Source organism: Vicia villosa, linkage group LG7 (genome assembly GCF_029867415.1).
Source record: "Vicia villosa cultivar HV-30 ecotype Madison, WI linkage group LG7, Vvil1.0, whole genome shotgun sequence".
Taxonomy (NCBI): Eukaryota; Viridiplantae; Streptophyta; class Magnoliopsida; order Fabales; family Fabaceae; genus Vicia; species Vicia villosa.
The window spans coordinates 101,043,961-101,063,533 of record NC_081186.1 but is presented as its reverse complement, the minus strand read 5'-3'; the positions used below and the strand labels follow the sequence as shown (position 1 = coordinate 101,063,533).

The 19,573-nt window shown below is 33.3% G+C and overlaps 1 long non-coding RNA gene across 35 annotated transcripts; it reads left to right on the top strand.

Annotated features, from left to right (window-relative positions):
- Positions 1–1,103: 1,103 nt before the first annotated feature.
- On the top strand, positions 1,104–4,811 carry LOC131616190 (uncharacterized). 35 transcript variants are annotated; one of them, XR_009288062.1, is made up of 9 exons: positions 1,108–1,384; positions 1,494–1,533; positions 2,007–2,063; positions 2,165–2,270; positions 2,415–2,716; positions 3,283–3,456; positions 3,637–3,980; positions 4,153–4,257; positions 4,575–4,811. It is a non-coding gene; the product is annotated as an uncharacterized LOC131616190 (long non-coding RNA). The 35 variants fall into 35 exon arrangements; XR_009288060.1 differs by having other exon boundaries at positions 2,393–2,716; XR_009288053.1 differs by adding an exon at positions 2,137–2,164 and having other exon boundaries at positions 2,244–2,716.
- Positions 4,812–19,573: the final 14,762 nt, after the last annotated feature.

The window sequence follows — 19,573 nt, the reverse complement described above, 5'->3', positions numbered from 1 at the left end:
CAGATGACAACACTTGGAACACTGTTTTTATATAAAAGAAATTGTATCAGAAATAGAGAGAGAAAACTAAAAAATGGAGGATAAAGAATACTTGGAATAGATAAAGAGAACTAAAAATCATCAGTGTTGGAAGATAAAGAGAACTATCAGATCAAGAACCTTGATGTTTTAAAAATCATCAGTGTCGTATTATCTTATTTAACATATTCTAACATTACTTACTATCTTATTTAACGTATTATAACATTACAGTTACTATAGAATTTAACTTCAGAACAATAACAAATGATGAAGAGTAAATATGGAAAAGAAATAATGGTATACCTGAACAAAGAAAATAGCAATGGGATTTCCTCGCAAACAAGATATTCACACATATTGACATGGAGTGTGATTTGTAGGTGTTGGAATATTATGTATATATTCCAATATAGTGAGATGAATTGAAAAAGTTCATTAAGTTAAAGTCCCACGTTGTATGTTAGTTGAAAAAACTTCTTAGTCCCACATTGCTTAGATTAGAAATCTTGGCTAGTTTACTTCATTATATAAGGAAGTCACTTGTTTCATTCCAAAACACACCAAAAATTTATTTTGAGTTTTTCCTTCCTCACTCTCATAACTCCGCGTCTTTCGAATTGTCGAAGCGCCAACTTCTCCCCCTTTCTTTCTACTCGTTGAATTTTCCGAGTACTTTTTTGAATTCTCCTTAGAGAATAATGTTAATTTCTCCTCGTTTGAGTTGAGAACACTACAAGAAAAAAGGTCTATGGCCACGCTAAAATTTTCCACATCTCAAAAACTGTGGCCATATATATGATTTGGCCAGAGCTTTATAAGCGTAGACTAATGTTTGAAAACATTGAATCCAGACTGCGAAACCGTGGCCTTTCCTTCAACTATCCACGGTTAGACAACTGCAGATATTTTTAGCCGCAAAGAAAAACCGCGACCTTATAATTTTGACTAGAAACTCTGGCCCAAGTCCAAAAAATTAAACCCGCCTGATTTTCCCTCTTTTTTTTTTTAATTTCCCTCTTCTTAATTAATTTCTTTTATAATTTTTTTAATTAAAAAACATTAAAAAATTAAATACAAGTTCTCATGCTCTCTCCTAATTTCCCTCTAACCTAATTTTTCCTCTACCTCGCCGTCTCCTTCCTCAACCGAACCTCGCCGTCTCCTTCCTCAACCGAACCTCGCCGTCTCCTTCCTCAACCGAATCATGCTCTCTCCTTCCTCAAATCGGTCCTCTCTCTCATGATTTCAGATCTTTCTCTTCTCTAAATCCATTTCCTTCAAGAGAAAATCGTGAACGATTTGCAGTAGTTTGCAGCCGCTCATCTTCGTTTCTCACAACTTCCTTTCAAGCAACTCCAAAATGGTTGGTTTTCTCATCTTGTTGAATTTCAACTGTTTTTTTGTTATTCTAATTTCATTCTTACGATGATGATTGTGTTTGTTAATTCATATGTTTGTGATTTTGTTTACAGACTAAGAGAACCAAGAAGGTCGGTATTGTTGGCAAATACGGTACGTTCTATCAATTTTGTTACATTTCAACATTTTCTGTTGTTTCTGTTTTATAGAAATGTGCCTTTGTTGTGGTTTTGGTTTCAGATTTGTCTGTTCTAACCCTAAAAACTTGGTGGGTTTTTTAATTTCAATTAGGTTTAGTTTATATTTACTTTTAATTTAAATGAAATTCTCAGCTAATATGAGTTTATGACTTTTTAATTAGAAGAAGTTCTGTTGAAGATGGGGTAAGTGGGTCACAAAACTAATCTTTATAAGCACTTGTTTAGTTTGGGTTTTTAATAATGATATTTTGATTTAGTGATATTTCAAAGTTTTTATGGGTGTTGTTAATATGAGTTAATACAAGGCTCCAAGATTTAGGTAAGTGGGGCATATACTTCTGGAAGACTCAGAATCTTTGCGTGAATCTATTGTAGCATGGTGGTGATGACGATATGCTGTTGATGCTGAATTTTTGTATGTTGCAGGGTTGTGTTCGATGTAGAATGAAATGGGGATCGAAACTGATGTCGTGACGATGCAAAGTGAAGTTCGAACTGTTTCTTGTTCTCACTTCTCTCACTCATTCATTCTCAGATTTCTTTATTTTTAATTTAGGGTTTGTGATGATTGTTGTTGTTTACAGGTGAGTAAAGGACTTTGAACCAGTAATCTCACTCTACAAGTGATTAGGGTTTGTTGACTTCTTTTATTTCTTTATGCAGCTTCCAACTCAGTTATATATGGTAGTGGTAAGCACTCTAGCTGAAGACTAATGAGTTATGTTACCTAGGAAATCGTTATTGTTATCTGAATTTCCATTTCTCAATTAGACTGTACGATGTTACATTTTTACTGATGTATTGATATGCAGTTGTATACCTTTGTAACTGTAGCACTTGGTTCACAATCCATTTACTATGGATACATATACAAGAGACAGCTCAAAATGCAAATTCGGATCCCTATGCTGAGATACATTCAGTAAACTCAAATTGTGTAATACAACACTTTCATCTGTATTCTATCATTGCATGAATAAGCAGGTTGAGACACCAACAAAAGTCAGTGATGCTGAACAGAGTCATGGATTTGATGATTTCAGTAGAGGCGCTGTTCTGAGTTCTCCTATCTACCGGAAGAGAATTATTCCAGCAAACCTTCCAAGCATATCTACCGGAAGAGAATTATTCTACCAGTAACAAACCTTTCTCTGTAAAGCTGTTCAAAACTTATTTATCTTCAATTTGTTTAAACAAAGAAAAAAGTTTAATAATCCACTTATTTCTTTGAAATTCCGTGTTGACATCACTTTAGTCTGAAATATAAGTGACATTATTAGTCCCTCAATAATAGAAATTGACATAAAAAAAATCCTTTTGTGCACAAACTGTGAAATTAAGGACTAAATTACTTTCATTTCCTTATTGGGGCACTAAATTGATGCCAACTTCTTGTGATTGAGGGGCTGAGTTGATGCCATTTTTTATTTATTGACGGACTAAATTGATGTCAACTTATTGTTATTGAGGGGCTGAGTTGATGCCATTTTTTATTTATTGACGGACTAAATTGATGTAACTTTCTTAAGATGATTAAAACAATGCGACTCTCCATGTAATTTGTGATTTGTGACTGAGCTTCTTGAGAGGCTATCGAGTCAGAGTTAGGCAGTGGTGTCGTATTATATTGAGTAACATTTACAGATAGAGGTTCATGAATTGGAGTGCGATTTTCCATATCTAACATAACTTCATGTGACAGAAGCATCGTTTCAGCAACAATCATTGGACATCGGTCATCACGATTCTGAATGATAGACCTTAGCGCTTGATATTCAGTTGGAGGTCCACCGAGAATCCTCTCCAACTGATCATGATGTGAGATTGGATCTCCAATTGATTAAAGAATGTCTGCCATATACTGAATGTGACCTAGGTACTATGCAATGGCGGGGTCTCCTTTTTCGATAAACACGAGTTCATAGCAAAGTTAGATTGGTTTATATTCAGATTCCATTAAAACAAAACTTTGCCTATGTCATAGTCATAGTAATTCTTCGGTTCTGTGACTGAAATATTATGCTTGCAATGGTATCTAAAGCTATTTTAGTTTCAGGGACTTCGGATGTCGTCTAAGCTATGTACTCTGGAATTCATAATCATCAAGTAACCTTTTGGATGTCGTCTAAGCTATGTACTCTGGAATTCATAATCATCAAGTAACCTTTTGGACTTTTGGTGCTGCTGAACAATGACACCAAAATACACTCTTATCACTTGAATGGATATGCATTTTTGTGTTAATGTATCAGCCAATGGTCTATTTTCTTTTTCTTTCTTGTTAAGTTGGTTGAAAGGGAAGAGCATATCCATCTAACTAAATTGTATTGTTATGTATCTCTCTCAGGAATCTGGATAAATATCGGTCACCGACTATGTCGGAGTGACGAGCACGGAATGGTAAGTCACTCTTATCATTAATTTAATGATTATGAATGGAAGTTGGAAAATATATTAATGATATTTTTTTACTGGTATTATCATTTTAGTTTAAAGGCTTTTGAAAAAGAGTGGCTCATCTGACATCTTGATTTTCATAATTTCGTTGAATATTTATACTCCAAAACACAAGCTGCACTAAGTGGAAGAAGGTTGTCCTGAAGATGTGGAAGAACAAGGAAAACAGTAGAAGAAGTTGCAGCTCTTGTAAGGTCTTTGCCTGGAGAAGAGCAGCCAAGTATGTTTTGTTAAACTGTTGTCATTTCGGAAGACGTGTGTAATTTGTTAGGTCTTATTTTGCAGCTTTTGTTTTCTCATGTCATTCAGTCTTGACATAATAATGCCTTTGGCAGCAAAGGTGGAGGTTGCACTAAAAGATCTTATACTTTCTGATTATGCAAAGAAAAACAATGTGAATACTTCAGCTTTGACTCAATCTGATTTACACTGCCATCTCACTACTTTCTGATATATTTGTGTCCTAAAATTGATTTATATACTGCCATCTCAATGTATAATATTTACTCTACTTGTTCTATTTTCACTACTTCACAGGCGCATGCATGAAGCAAACCAAGTGATAGTTGTAACAACAAAGATTGTGATTGAGATATGGAAGAAGCTTGTGATCATGAAGATGTGGAAGAAGGTTGTCCTGAAGATGTGGAAGAACAAGGAGATTATCAAGAAGAATATTAAGAAGTTGTGTTTTATATTATCTAGCTATCTAGTTCTTAGAACTTTTGTTGTTATTTTGGGATGACTCTTTGAGAGAAACTTGTGTTTAATTTAGCTCTTGTGTTGAATCCCATGGTTGTTTTGAATTTGGGATGACATCAAAAATTAGTATCCAACTTATTAGTGGCACTACAAAAAAAACTTACTTTTGACGTTAATGTTAATTTGCTTGTAATTAATTAGATTATAATTATCAATATTATTGTTAATTTTATATATATATATATATATATATATATATATATATATATATATATATATATATATATATATATATATATATATATATATATATAATGACATATTTATGTAATAATACAGAAATAAACCATGGCTATATCTTGAACAAAAACTGTATTGTAAACGTTAAATTGAAACCGTGGCTTTACCATATAGCCACAGTTTTGAAGTCATGGCAAGTATAAACCGCGGCCTTAATCAAGTTACCTAAACCGTGGCCTAAAAAAGCCACGGTTGTCTAAAAGGCGTGGTCTATACCAAAAAACCGTGGACTTTACTTTAGGCCACGGCCGCATACTCCACAGTTGGATTTCCGTGGCCAAACCGTGGCCTCAGCGTTACGCCACGGTTATTTTGCATATAGCCTCGGTTTCTTGGGCGTGGCAGGAGGCCTTTTTTTTGTAGTGGAAATTATAAGTATAATTTTTTCTTGGATTCTCTTTAGAGAATTATTGAAATTTCTCTTGGTTTGAGAAATTACTACGACTGGTTGTTATACCAGATACTAAGATGGTATGTATACCATATTTGAATGGTCTTAGTACCATTTGAGGGTGTATTTCTAGACCGATTATCTACCGTGCAAGTAGTAATCGTATAGTATAGAACTGGGCTGTTTTATCCTGGAGGCGTCGTGATTATTAAGAGCTGCTTTGCATAATTTTGGCAGTACCGCGAAACGTCTTAAAGAAAGCATACCGATCCGCGACTCGACCCGGTAATTTCTTTGGTGGCAAAATTGTTAAAATCGTGATCCAACAATTTTTAAGACGTTTCGAATTGCCATGGCTACTGAAGAAATTATTGGTAGTTCTGCGGATAATTTCTTTGACAAACCGTTCATGTTTGAGAGATGTCACTTCAAATGTTGATTTTCTTCTTAATGTTGAAAAAGATAGCTAACATTTTGACCGACGACATTTTGTTGCTCCTTTTGGATCAACCGAACAAACTAACGGTAAGAAATCTGTGGATTCAAAAGGAACACGTAATAGTGTTGAAGTTGAATCTGCTGCACAGATTAAAGCGAATAATTTACAGCTTAGGAAAGAAATCCCTTTATAGAAAGAATTATTATAACATTCTGAATGGAATCGCAAATGATCTGTATGACTATTATAATAATTGCGATACTTCAAAATATGTTTAAGAGAATCTGAAAAAACAAGTATGACATCGAAGAGGCTAGAGAACAGAAGAATGATTTTAGAAGCTACGTGAAGTATCAGAGGTAGATGAAAGGTCAGTGAAAATCCAAAGTCACAAATTTCGAAAGATTGCTCATGAGATCATCACTAAAGGTATGTACTTATATATACAATTCGAATTTCTTTTATTTTTGACAAACTGCCCCTAGTTTGAAAGTTTTTATGAATTATGCTTTGTTAGAAAATAAAATAATTTTATTTAGAGACTGATTATTCTCATTAAAGAAGAATATCAGAGATATGATTAAATAGAAAAGTCTTGGTTGTTTTAAACAACAAAAATAAATTCGGTGTGGTTCTAAAGCCATATGGCAAATCATTATAGAATTAGAACTGCAATACTGTGAACCTAATTAAGAATGGGAACCCTTCTATGGCCCCAATTGCTCCAACTAGACAACAACCACCACCTCAAAGAAATGACGTTGTTTTCCTTTTGTTTCAACAGTGGAAAACTAAGTCATATGGCTAAGAGATGTAGTATGTAATGCTTGAACTTGGTGTAGCCTGTAATGCACAGGTTAACCTGGCTAATGGGAAATTTATTCATATGACCATTGAAATCAACATGGTTGATAGATCTGATGGTTGGTGGATAAACACAGGCGTCTCTCGTCGTGTTTATTATGAGAGTGTTGGTGGATAAACATGGTTGATAAATCATACACGAATACTAAAGATACGAAAGTGTTGTTGGGAGATGCCCACACCACTAATGTTGTCGATATTGGAGAAGTGGAACATAGTCCACCTATGAAAAGACTTTAATCTTGAAGAATGTCATGTATACTTCTGATATTATAAAGAATCATGTTTATATTTTTTCTTCTTCTTATAAATAAGGAAATATTTAGTCAATTTGTTGGGGTAGATTTGTACACCATCATCATAAAGAATGATACTTTTGTGAATGAAATTGATAAGTTTAAAAACTTTGTAAAGAATTTGAAAATGATTTAGTAAGAATTTGTAGTGATAGGTAATATGTATGATTCTAGTTTATTTAATAATTTTTATAAACAACATTGAATTGTACATGAAACGACTGCTCCATATTCCCCTGAAATAAATGGTAAAGCAGAAACAAAGAATAAAACTCTTACTGAATTATTTGTTGCAATTATGATGAATTTTGGTGCTGCACCTCACTAGTGGGGGAAATTCTATTGACTGTTTGTTATGTCCTGAATAGAGTTCCCAAGTCAAAGAGTAATATATCTCCTTATGATATATTAAAGAAAAGACAACCAATCTTGTCTTATTTGATAACTTGGGGATGTCTGGCTTATGTCAGAATTCCGGATCCGAAACGAGTTAAACTCGCTAGTAGAGCATATGAATATGTATTCATTAGATATGAAGCAAACAGTAAGGCATATAGATTTTATGACCTAAATGCAAAAGCGATCATAGAATCAAATGATGTTGATTTCTATGAATACGAATTTCCCTTCAAATTGAGAAATAGTGGGGGCACTCAATCGAGTCGCATTCTTGTGATAAGAAGCACAGAAAGCAACAAAAATGTAGAAATAGAACTTCGACGAAGTAAAAGAGTAAGAGTCTCTAAAGATTATGGGCCTGACTATGCGGCTTATAATGTAGAAGAAGATCCAATAAATCTTCAAGAACATTTGTCATCTCTGGATGCAGACTTATGGCAAGAAGCTATTAATGATGAGATAGATTCTCTGGAATCTAACAAGACCTGGCACTTAGTAGACTTAGTTCCTGGTTACAAACCAATCGGTTGTAAATGGGTTTTGAAAAAGAAACTAAAACCTGATGGAACTATTGATAAATACAAGGCTTGTTGTAGCCAAGGATTTTAGACAACGAGAAAATGTAGATTTCTTCGATACCTTCTCTCCTGTCACTAGAATAACATCCATTAGGGTACTTATTTCAATTGCTGCTATTTATAATTTAATAGTACACTAAATGGATGTTAAAACTGCTTTTTTAAGCGGTAACTTAGAAGAAGAAATCTATATGGAACAACCAGAAGGATTTGTGATCCATGGATAAGAAAAACAAGGCCTGTAAGTTAGACAAATCTATGTATGGATTAAAGCAAGCTCCTAAACAATGGCATGAAAAGTTTGATAGCTTAATGATATCAAATAGGTATAAAGTGAATGAAAGTGACAAATGCGTTTATTACAAACTTGAGAATCGCATTTACACTATCATATGTCTATATGTAGACTATTTACTCATATTTGGATCAAACATTCAGACCATTAATGATGTGAAATTATTGTTGAGTAACAACTTTGATATGAAAGATCACAAGATTCTTGGTATCAAGATCACGAGACCCGTGCAAGGAACTTCTTAGGATCAATCACACTATGTGTAGAATATCTTAAAGAAATATAAATACTTTTATTGTAAACTTGCATGCACACCTTATGATCCAAGTGTGAAATTTTTTAAGAACACTTGTGAAAGTGTGAGACAAACTGAATATGCGAGCATCATTGGCAGTCTTACATATGCCACTGATTGTACTAGACCCGACATTGTGTATGTCGTAGGATTGTTATGCATATTTACGAGTAGACCGAGTAACGAGCACTGACAAGCTATTGAGCGAGTCATGTGGTACCTTAAAAGGACCATAGATCTCGGCCTACATTATAAGAAATTTCCTACTGTACTAGAAGGGTACAATGATGCAGATTGGAACACCTTATTAGATGATTCCAAATCTACTAGTGGCTATATATTTAGTATAGTCGGAGGAGCTGTATCTTGGAAATCAAAAGAAACAGACTATCCTGACTCAGTCCATAATGGATTCTGAGGTGATAGCACTAGCCACAGCTAGTGAAGAAGCAAGTTGGTTAAGATGCTTGCTAGATGAGATTTCTTTATGAGAAAAATCTATGCCAGTTGTGTTGATCCACTGCGATAGTACCGCGGCTATTGCAAAAATTGAGAACCATTATTATAATGGTAAAAGACGTCAAATAAGAAGAAAGCACAATGCCTTTAGAGATTGTATCTCTAAAGGAGCTGTAAGAGTGGATCATGTGCGCACTGATAAAAACTTAGCAGATCCTTTGACGAAAGGATTAGCTAGAGAGAAAGTCCATAATACATCCAAAAAGATGGGACTAATGCCTATAGAGAAATGAGTTGCTCATGATGGTAACCCGACCTAAATGACTGGAGATCCCAAGAAATAGGTTCAATGGGTAATAACAAGTTGTGAGTAATATGAGGCGATCATGCTAGAGTAAATAAAAGAAGCATGAATCCTGAAGTAATAAGAGGATGAGATAATAGAAACTCTTAATGAGATCTATACTTTGTATGAGGGAGTACCTAGACTACATGAGTACTCTTGATAGACTCACCTATGTGATTGTGGAACTGAGGCCGGTTCCTATGGAATTTCGAGGCAGAATTCCTAGAGCCTTCACTAAACCGGGATACACGTGCAGGGCCATTAAAGCACGGGCTATTAGAATACAACTTAAGAAAAGGTTGTGTGCGAGTTTGATGTCTAAGATAGAGTTCAAGACAATTGTGTCACTCTTGTTGAATCGGAATCCTACTTGCTACGCAAAGGTTCAAGTCGTAGACACCTCTGCTTATGCACAATCTTAGAAATGTTTGACGTTACTTCTGAAATACTTTTTTAAATTCAAGTGGGGGATTGTTGGAATATTATGTATATATTCCAATATAGTGAGATGAATTGAAAAAGTTCATTAAGTTAAAGTCCCACATTGTATGTTAGTTGAAAAAACTCCTTAGTCCCACATTGCTTAGATTAGAAATCTTGGCTAGTTTACTTCATTATATAAGGAAGTCACTTGTTTCATTCCAAAACACACCAAAAATTTATTTTGAGTTTTTCCTTCCTCACTCTCATAACTCCGCGTCTTTCGAATTGTCGAAGCGCCAACTTCTCCCCCTTTCTTTCTACTCGTTGAATTTTCCGAGTACTTTCTTGAATTCTCCTTAGAGAATAATGTTAATTTCTCCTCGTTTGAGTTGAGAAATTATAAGTATAATTTTTTCTTGGATTCTCTTTAGAGAATTATTGAAATTTCTCTTGGTTTGAGAAATTACTACGACTGGTCGTTATACCAGATACTAAGATGGTATGTATACCATATTTGAATGGTCTTAGTACCATCTGAGGGTGTATTTCTAGACCGATTATCTACCGTGCAAGTAGTAATCGTATAGTATAGAACTTGGTTGTTTTATCCTGGAGGCGTCGTGGTTATTAAGAGCTGCATTGCATAATTTTGGCAGTATTGCGAAACGTCTTAAAGAAAGCGTACCGATCCGCGACTCGACCCGGTAATTTCTTTGGTGGCAAAATTGTTAAAATCGTGATCCAACAGTAGGGTAGGTCATCTCACGTCTGAGCGCTTCACAACGTGGGTGAACTTTTTGAAATGTTTTTGACTAGAAAGCAAATAAGAACCAGTAAAGCAAATAAGTTTTACTTTGGATTTATGTTTAAGAGAAATTATGATCTCTCTGTACAAGTAAGTATACTGCTTTTGATTTAGCGTTTCCTTTGTCTGGAGCTGAATTAGTAATTTAGCTCAGTGTGACTTCAATCTTAGATTTTTCAGTACTTTTAAGAGTAGTTTTTTTATGATTGATTATTCTAGTGAGGGGTAGGTATGAAGTTGTTCTTGATGAAATTTAGGGATGATGAATGAAATCATTCCTTTCAAAAACCCTCGTATGCTAGCACCATTATTTTCTACATGTTATACTCTTAAAAAACACTGTTTCTTCTTTTCAAGCAAAAGAAAATATTTCTTTGTTATTGCAAATATGAGATGTGAATGTGTGTATAGAGAAAATGGTGTGAATAATTCCAAATTCTAAAGGTAATTTTTTTAATTTTAATTTAATATATTTGTCTAGTTTTTTCTTATAATTAAGTGTATGGTAATTTTGACCCTCTCCTAGATAGACACTTAGAGTAATTAAAATAAGCTATATCATATCCAATGGTATAGCATATAAGGAAACTTGATTTATAAATCACTGCAACACAGTTCCCTTAAGACACTATTGTCATGTCAGTTCTTACTCTCCCGATGAAAGAACAACCTCAGCACCAAGATGTATAGACTCTGATCCTAATCACTTTGCAAATTACAGTTTCGCGTCAAGTTCCAACCCCTCAATACTTTCGTTATTCCAGCACCAATTTTAACTGCTTAAGCTGCAACAATCCCTGCCTTCCCCATTATTCCAATCTTCTAAACCAGAGTTATCACACAACATCCAATAACATTAACAATTTGGTTCCAACAAACTCGTGAAGAGCATCTACATTTTGGTACAATAGTAAAACATAAACCTCTTCAATGAGAGACTTCTTCATATTAAAGAGAATCGAAAGAAAATTCTTTCTTATATCGTAATTGAGATAGTGTTGCTAGACCACTCTAGAATTGCTCTATGGGGCTCCCGTCAAGACCGTGTTGTAGCAAAAAAGAGTGCCATAATTGTCAAAAAAAGCATCATCACTGTCACCTTGGCCATAATTCTCCACATCAACATTCGAAGACCACTTGAAGACCGGGGGAGCTACCTACAAGCTTATTAGGCATATGCCCCCACTAGAATTAAAAGTTGATTTTAAAATATTACATATGTACATTAAATTAAATGATTACTTTATTTCAAAATATATTGCATAATAGTTCATTAAATATTAAAAAAGCTCTTAATCTGTTGATGTTTATATCTTTTCTTTATGATAGTATATTTTTGGAATTAAAGAAAAATTAATGATTCCAATTGATTTTGATTTGCGGACACAAAATTGTAAATTTAGAAGAGATTAAAGTAGTACATTGTTGGTGTAAAATAATTTTAAACCATAATCAAGACAACAACAGTAGACCAACCAAAATAAATTAGGTAGCAAAAGAGACTGATGGACCACTCACACGAAAAAAATAATGGGTTGAAGTCAACTTCCCTAAGAATCGTCTCTATGATAGATTAACAACAAGGAAAGAACGTGAAAGGGGAGGGCATGGGCGAAGCTAAGGCCTGACTAGGGTGGGCCATTGCCCAGACTGCTTCCGCTAACATTTTTTATGCACTATAGAAAAATTTTGTTTATTATATATTTGATACTATCTTAGAACATAAGTGGAAGAGTTTAAGAAAAATAATATTAAACACCCAATGAGAAGTTGACATTTAGGGTGTGTTTGTTTGGAGAGAAGTTGTGAAGAGAGAGTTTGAAAAGAGAGGAGTAGGAGAGAGATACTAAAGTTATGTTGTTTGGAATGCAGAGAAATAGGGGAGTGAGACCAGAAAAACGTGGGTCCCACTCCTTTTTCTAATCTCTTCTCTTGTGCAGAGAAATAGGAGAGATGCTCTATCTTACCATTTATACCCTTTATCCTTATGTTTTGTACTGTGAGTGGTAATGATAAATTGAGACTAAGATGCACTAAAAAACTAATAATGTGATAGTGAAACCATTGAAAACAATCTTTAATTTTAACAAAAAATATACTAAACCACCACTTTAACATAATCAAAATATTAATTAATTAATTAATTAATTAAAAATAAAATATTACAACAACTCCATAAAGTAATAATATAATTAATAAATAAAATTATACTAACAAACATTTTTTAATATTTGATTTTTATTTTTTTATTATAAAGAATAAATTTTTGAAAAGGCTGTTTTCGTCAAATCATAAAATCTTCCAATTTCTCTCTTCTCTATTTCTCTAATCTTTCTCTTATATCAAACAATACTTCAAATCTTCTCTATTTCTCATATATTTCTCTCTTCTCATACTCTCTCTTATTTATTTCTCTCTTCTCTATTTCTCTTTACAACCAAACACACTCTTACTTGTGTTTCTAGGAGAGATAGGCAGAACGTGGGTACATCTATTTTTTTTTTTTTGATTACAGAGTACATCTATTTTTGGTACAAGTGATGATGCCATATTAACTATGCTATAATTATTATCAACTACAATAAAATTAATCAAAAATTTCAAGCTATTTTTAGAATTTTTTTTTTGAATAACCATTTTTTTAAAAAAAATTTCAGAAATAACCAACTTTTCAAAAATATTCCCCAAATGTCCATTTTTTGCTTAAAAATACACGTTGTCGCCAGGGGGGGGTGGCGACAACACTGGGCTTTAAGAGCATTCGCCAGGCCCACTGGCGCCCATGTGCAGTTTTTAGGTGTTGTCGCCACCCCCCCTGGCGACAACACCCCCCCTTATTTTTTTTCTTTTTTTTTTTTGTAATTTTTTTTCTTTAACATTAATTTCTCTTAATTTTTTTCAGTATTTTTTTTTTAATAACTACAATTTTTTAATAATTTTTTGTTAGCTATTTTTTTAGTTTTTTTTTTTAACAACAATTTTTCAATAATTTTTTTATATTGTTTTTTTATCTATCTTGTTAAAATTATTTTTGGAATATAAATGTTAATTAACTTATTTATAATTTAGTGTCTGAACATGGTTAATAATATATATTTTATTGGTCAATGAAGTAGTGGAAGTAGTTAATGAATTATAAGTAAAATAATTAATTAATAACTTATATTTTTGTGGTTAATATAGTCGTGAAGTTGGTTAGTAAAACAATGTTATATTTATATTATAAAATAAATTTTAAGATTGAATATTTTTTTAAAAAAATAATATTATTTTAAAAAATATTAAATACATTAAAATATAAGTTGGACATTCGTTAAAATAATTATATATTAAGATACAATAACGATACATTGACGATAGAAATACATTAAAATTAAAGACATTTCAAAAAACATTAACGATACAAATACATTATAATTAAAAACATTACAAAATACATTGAAGATACAAATAAAAATCTTATTGCGCGCCACGTGGACCATGGTACGATCCACATTGAGGTTGCCGAATGGGTCGTGTAGACGGGTCACGAGTTGGTAATGCCCCTCTATTTCCGCGACGACGCCCCCCTCTATTTGGTTCGTCTTGTGCCATAGTCGACGGTCCCTGAATGAAACCTGGGTCTTCAACATCTTGACCTATAGAATTCCCTCCATAGGATAGGCGGGTGCCCGCGGCGCTGTCGAAGCTGTGTCTAGGCGGGTTAAAATTTCTCCTAGTGGGTGCGGCCTGGAAGTTTTGGAAGTTGGTGGTGGATCCGGTTTGGTTAAAATACAATGGTTGTGGCGGTGTGTTGAAGTCAAATTGTTGGCTGGGGTACTGTGATGTGTGTTGGTCGAATGTGGTGTATTGCGGGTATTCTTCTTCTATGCCCATGTCGGGGGTCATTGGTGGTGATCTTGAAGAGCCCCCCGCATGGAATTCCTGGAAATGTGATCTAGAAGAGCTCCCTGCATGGAATTCTTGATTTTGTGGTTGAGTTTGGGATGAAAAAAACGGGTGGAGTTGTTGGGAATGTTGTTGGTAAAAAGGTGTTTGTGGTTGCATTGGTTGTTGGTGGTAACTTTGTTGTTGTTGTTGTTGGTGTTGTTGTGGGTAATGTTGTTGTTGGTAATTTGGTGGTGGTTGTTGTTGTTGTTGGTAATTTGGTGGCGGTGGTTGTTGTTGTTGTTGGTGGTAATTTGGTGGTGGTTGTTGTTGTCCTCCAAAATATGGAGGTTGTGCTCGCGGGTCAGCTAAATAGAAAGGGGCAGACACAATCATTTCAGGATTTGTGACGGTCCTGTACCAGTTTACATACTCAACAGTTGGCTTCATTTCTCCCGGCGCCACAGGAAATTCTAGAACCGTTTTTGATCGACGAGCCCATATTTTACGCTGCTCTATGGCAAAGGACTTGTAATTTTGTACGTACCACTGTTCGCTAACCTTCGCAAGATGCCAACGTCCCAAACAGTCAGGCTCAGGTGGGTCAGGGATACCTTGATGCATGCCGAATTGGAGCTTCACACGGTCACTCGGGTGCATCTCCACAGTGGTGAACCGTATGATGGGTGATTTTGCTGTCCAAATAGCCGCCTCGTCACCAGTTTACATTAATATTGAAAAATAATTACATTAATAATGAAAAAAAATTAAGAGGAAATAATGAAAAAAATTACATTAATATTGAAAAAAATAATTAAGAGGAAACAATGAATAAAATTAAGAGGAAATAATGAAAAAAATTAAGTGGAAATAATGAAAATAAGATTGAAAAATATTGAAAATTACATTAATATTGAAAAAAAAATTAAGAGGAAATAATGAAAAAAAATTAAGAGGAAATAATGAAAAAAATTACATTAATATTGAAAATTACATTAATATTGAAAAAAATTACATTAATATTAAAAATTACATTAATATTGAAAAAAATAATTATTTAAAAAATCCATGTTGAAATAATATTTGCAAAATATAACATAAAAAAAATTTAGAATACATTATGTTAAAGAAAAAATAATTACAAAAAAAAAAGAAAAAAAAATAAAGGGGGGGTGTTGTCGCCAGGGGGGGTGGCGACAACACCTAAAAAATACACATGGGCGCCAGGCCCACTGGCGACTGCTCTTAAAGCCCAGTGTTGTCGCCACCCCCCTGGCGACAACGTGTATTTTTTAGCAAAAAATGGACATTTGGGGAAATATTTTGAAAATATGGTTATTTCTGAAATTTTTTTAAAAAAAATGGATATTCAAAAAAAAAATTCCTATTTTTATTTATTATTATTAATTCCTAATTTTTATATAGACAATTATATTTACAAGCCCTTTTTTTTAATATTTTATCCATCTCTCTTTCCTTCAATTATTTTTTTATTTTATGCAAAAAAAAAATTGTTTATTTATACAATTGTTTGTTTATTTATAATAGTAATATGAAAGTAGACTTGAAGTTTAAATTTTCTTGGAGTTATGAAGTCAAACAATGAGAGAAATGGAAAACAAAAATAATATTGTATAATTCTCATTATCAGAGTAGATTTCAAGTATAATAAGAGTACTATTTATAGGATATATGCAATAAATAGAAAATTAATATGAAAATTTCTAATTGATCGACATCCATAATCATGCCATTTGTAACACTATCCTTGGATATTCATAAAGAATACGTCTCATTAAAACCTTACACCGAGCGAGATATATTTAAGTCACTTTTAAAACCTTGCACCGAGCGGGATATACTTAAGTCACTTGATGATATTGATATTATTCGAATGTTTATTAGAAAGAAGTCTCAGAAAGAAAATCCGTCTCGTGATTTTATATAAAATGTTATTGTAAGATTACGTTTCATCTCTTTTATTTTAAACTATATTTTTATTGACAAAATCAAAAGTCTGTTTTATTTTGCCCATGCTATACTATTTTTCTGGCTTCGCCACTAGGGGAGGGTGAGAGTGGAACGATGCATATTAGCAGGAAAGAATGATTTTTTGCTTCTGAATTGGTTGATATGCACATTAGTATGAAAGAATGATTTTCTGCTTCTGAATTGGTTAATATGCACATTTGTAGGAACTATTGGTCAAAGTTAGAGAACCCTTTAAATGAAGGAGTTTAAATAAGAATAAGTATCTTGTTAGCTAATTTTTGTGCAGCTTACTTTATCTCATTTGTTGAATTAATCCAACTGTAAATATATTCGCTCCGGCCTTATTTATAAGCAAAAATTTCTTTTTTAGATTTATTGAGTAATGAATGTATCTGGTCTACATAATAGATTAGATACATTCATTATTCAATAAACATAAAAAGAAAATATTTGTTTATAAATAAGACCAAAGTATAAATTTAGAAATAACATATAGCCTATTATGTAACTTCTTCATTTTATTTTTTGTTTAAATGTTGTTAGCTCTTTAAAAGACGGGCACCGTCATCCTAATATTAAAGTCAATCAAATTTTATTAAATTTTATCTAGTGCCTATAATCAAATTTTCTTTCAAACAACTTTGTACACTTCATTCTATAAAGATGATTATGCCATGATTGGATTTTCATAAGAAATTAAAATATTAAACCTTTATATAATATATTAAAACATAATCGAGCATCATCTTGCTAACCATTCAGAAGGAAAAGAAACAAATATTGATTCTCTATACCCATTGATTAGGATTAGAAACCCTAATAAACACATTGTCACCCTTTCATTATGCATCTCCATCAGCGTCAAAATGACACAATTTCCACTGCCATTATTCTCTGGATTCCACCGAAACAACTCATTCCACCGCCTCTCTTACCGGAAGAACTTGTCACAGAGATCCTCTTACGGCTTCCGATAAAGTCTCTTCTTCTATTTAAGTTCGTCTGCAAATTATGGAGCCATTATTTGAAAACTACTAAATTAGGGATAATATCAATTGTAACATCCTGTTCCAAATTCTGTACACAAATGAAAAATAAAGATCAAATTTATTATTCATTAAGATTGTGTGATAGTCAATTGTTTATCCGAAGATTGATTAATAAGATGAGTTTTTAGACTTAAACAATACATATTGGTTAATGGTTGGATGCACCCAGCCTAGAGTTATTGCTTTGATAGTTGCTATAGCTTCCAAACCACCATCACCAGCAAGACATGTCCAATCATTGACTGGAAAAGAGTTAAATACTATCAACATCCCTTACAAATAGTCAAATACTATTAACATCCCATAAAACTATTATAGAGTTTCTCAATGTGTGAGGGTAATACTAAGCTCTTGAAATTTTCAAAAAACCTTTTGCATTTTATTAACTCTCAATTCAACAATTAATGAATCCAATTCGTATACACATTGAAGAATGAAAACTCACTGAGCAAGCAAGAATACAACGAGCTCAATAAATTTCATTGGTCATTACTGTCATTTGTTGGTTCTACAATATTTGCTACTTCGGAGTCAGTAACATGGTTAAGCCTACTTAAGGTATCCAAAACATTGACATGTGACAATCAAATAGAGTAGTAAAAATTAGAAAAAGGAAATAAACACAAAACCTTATATCACAACAGATGTTTATCATTTGTCATCTATTCAGAACACCGTCATAATGTGTTCCACACTTATAATCACATACCTAAACATGTATATCGCCACCTTGTGATGCACATATGCACAAAAATTTTAATGACGACCAAATGCATTGAAGGAAAAAAATTACTGCTTTGTCTACAAAGATCATCTATAAATGCTCTTTGTTTTAAACACAACCTTCCATTTACGAAGCACTCTGTAAGCCACATTCCATAATTCTTTGCTACTATTAATGTTGCATATTTTTTCCACGGGTCTCGCCATGTAATAATAGTGGGAATGGGCATAAGATAAAAGTTCGATGTTCGAGGATTTTGTGCGACGAAGATGAGATGAAATTAGAAATTATGCAGGGTTATAAATATTAAAGACACGATTATTTGGACGGTTGAATAGTTAATGGGGTAGAAACTATTTTGAATATGGAATCAATAGAATGATACCTTTGTGAAACCATGATTTCAAATTCATAATCGCCGATAAATTGGAGGAGCAGATTCTCGAAACCGTTGATGCATTAGAGGGGAAGATTGAAAAACATGATTTCAAGTTCATAACCGCCGATGAATTGGAGGGGCAAATTCTCGAAACCGCTGATGAATTGGATGGGATGATTGAAAAACAGTGGAAACGGTTTTAGAAGTAGATAACCGTGGAAAACCCCAAAACGATGAATTGGAAAGGAAGATTCTCGAAACCGCTAATGAATTGGAGGGGATGACCGAAAACAGTGGAAATGGTTTTAGAAGTAGATAATAGTGGAAAACCCCAAAAGTTTGTCCACTTGTCTGGTCCTATAATAACAGTGGGAATGGGCAGAAGATAAAAGTTTGATGTTCGAGGATTTTGTGTGACGAAAATGAGATGAAAGTTAAAATTATGAAGGGTTTTAAATATTAGAGGCACGATTATTAGGAAGGTTGAATAGTTAATGGGATGGAATCTGTTTTGAATATGAAATCAATAGAATGATACCTTTTGTGAAACCATGATTTTCCGCTGAATTGGAGGGGCAAATTCTCGAAATTGCAGATGAATGAATTGGAAGGGAAGATTGAAAAACATGATTTCAAATTCATAACCGTCGATTAATTAGAGGGGGGAAATTCTTTTAATTGCTGATGATTGAATGGGATGATTGAAAAACAATGAAAAATGGTTTTAGAACTTCTTCAATCCAGAAATACATTATAAATATCTAGGGTTAAGCCTACTAAGTGGGCTAAAAGGTTTTGAGCCGAAATAATAAAAGAGAAAATTACAATTAAAATTACTAACAACATCTCTTTAGTAATAAAAGTCCTTAAGGAGAACTGATATTTTCTCTTATCTACTGACTCTGACCAACTTCTTATCAATACTCATGGGTC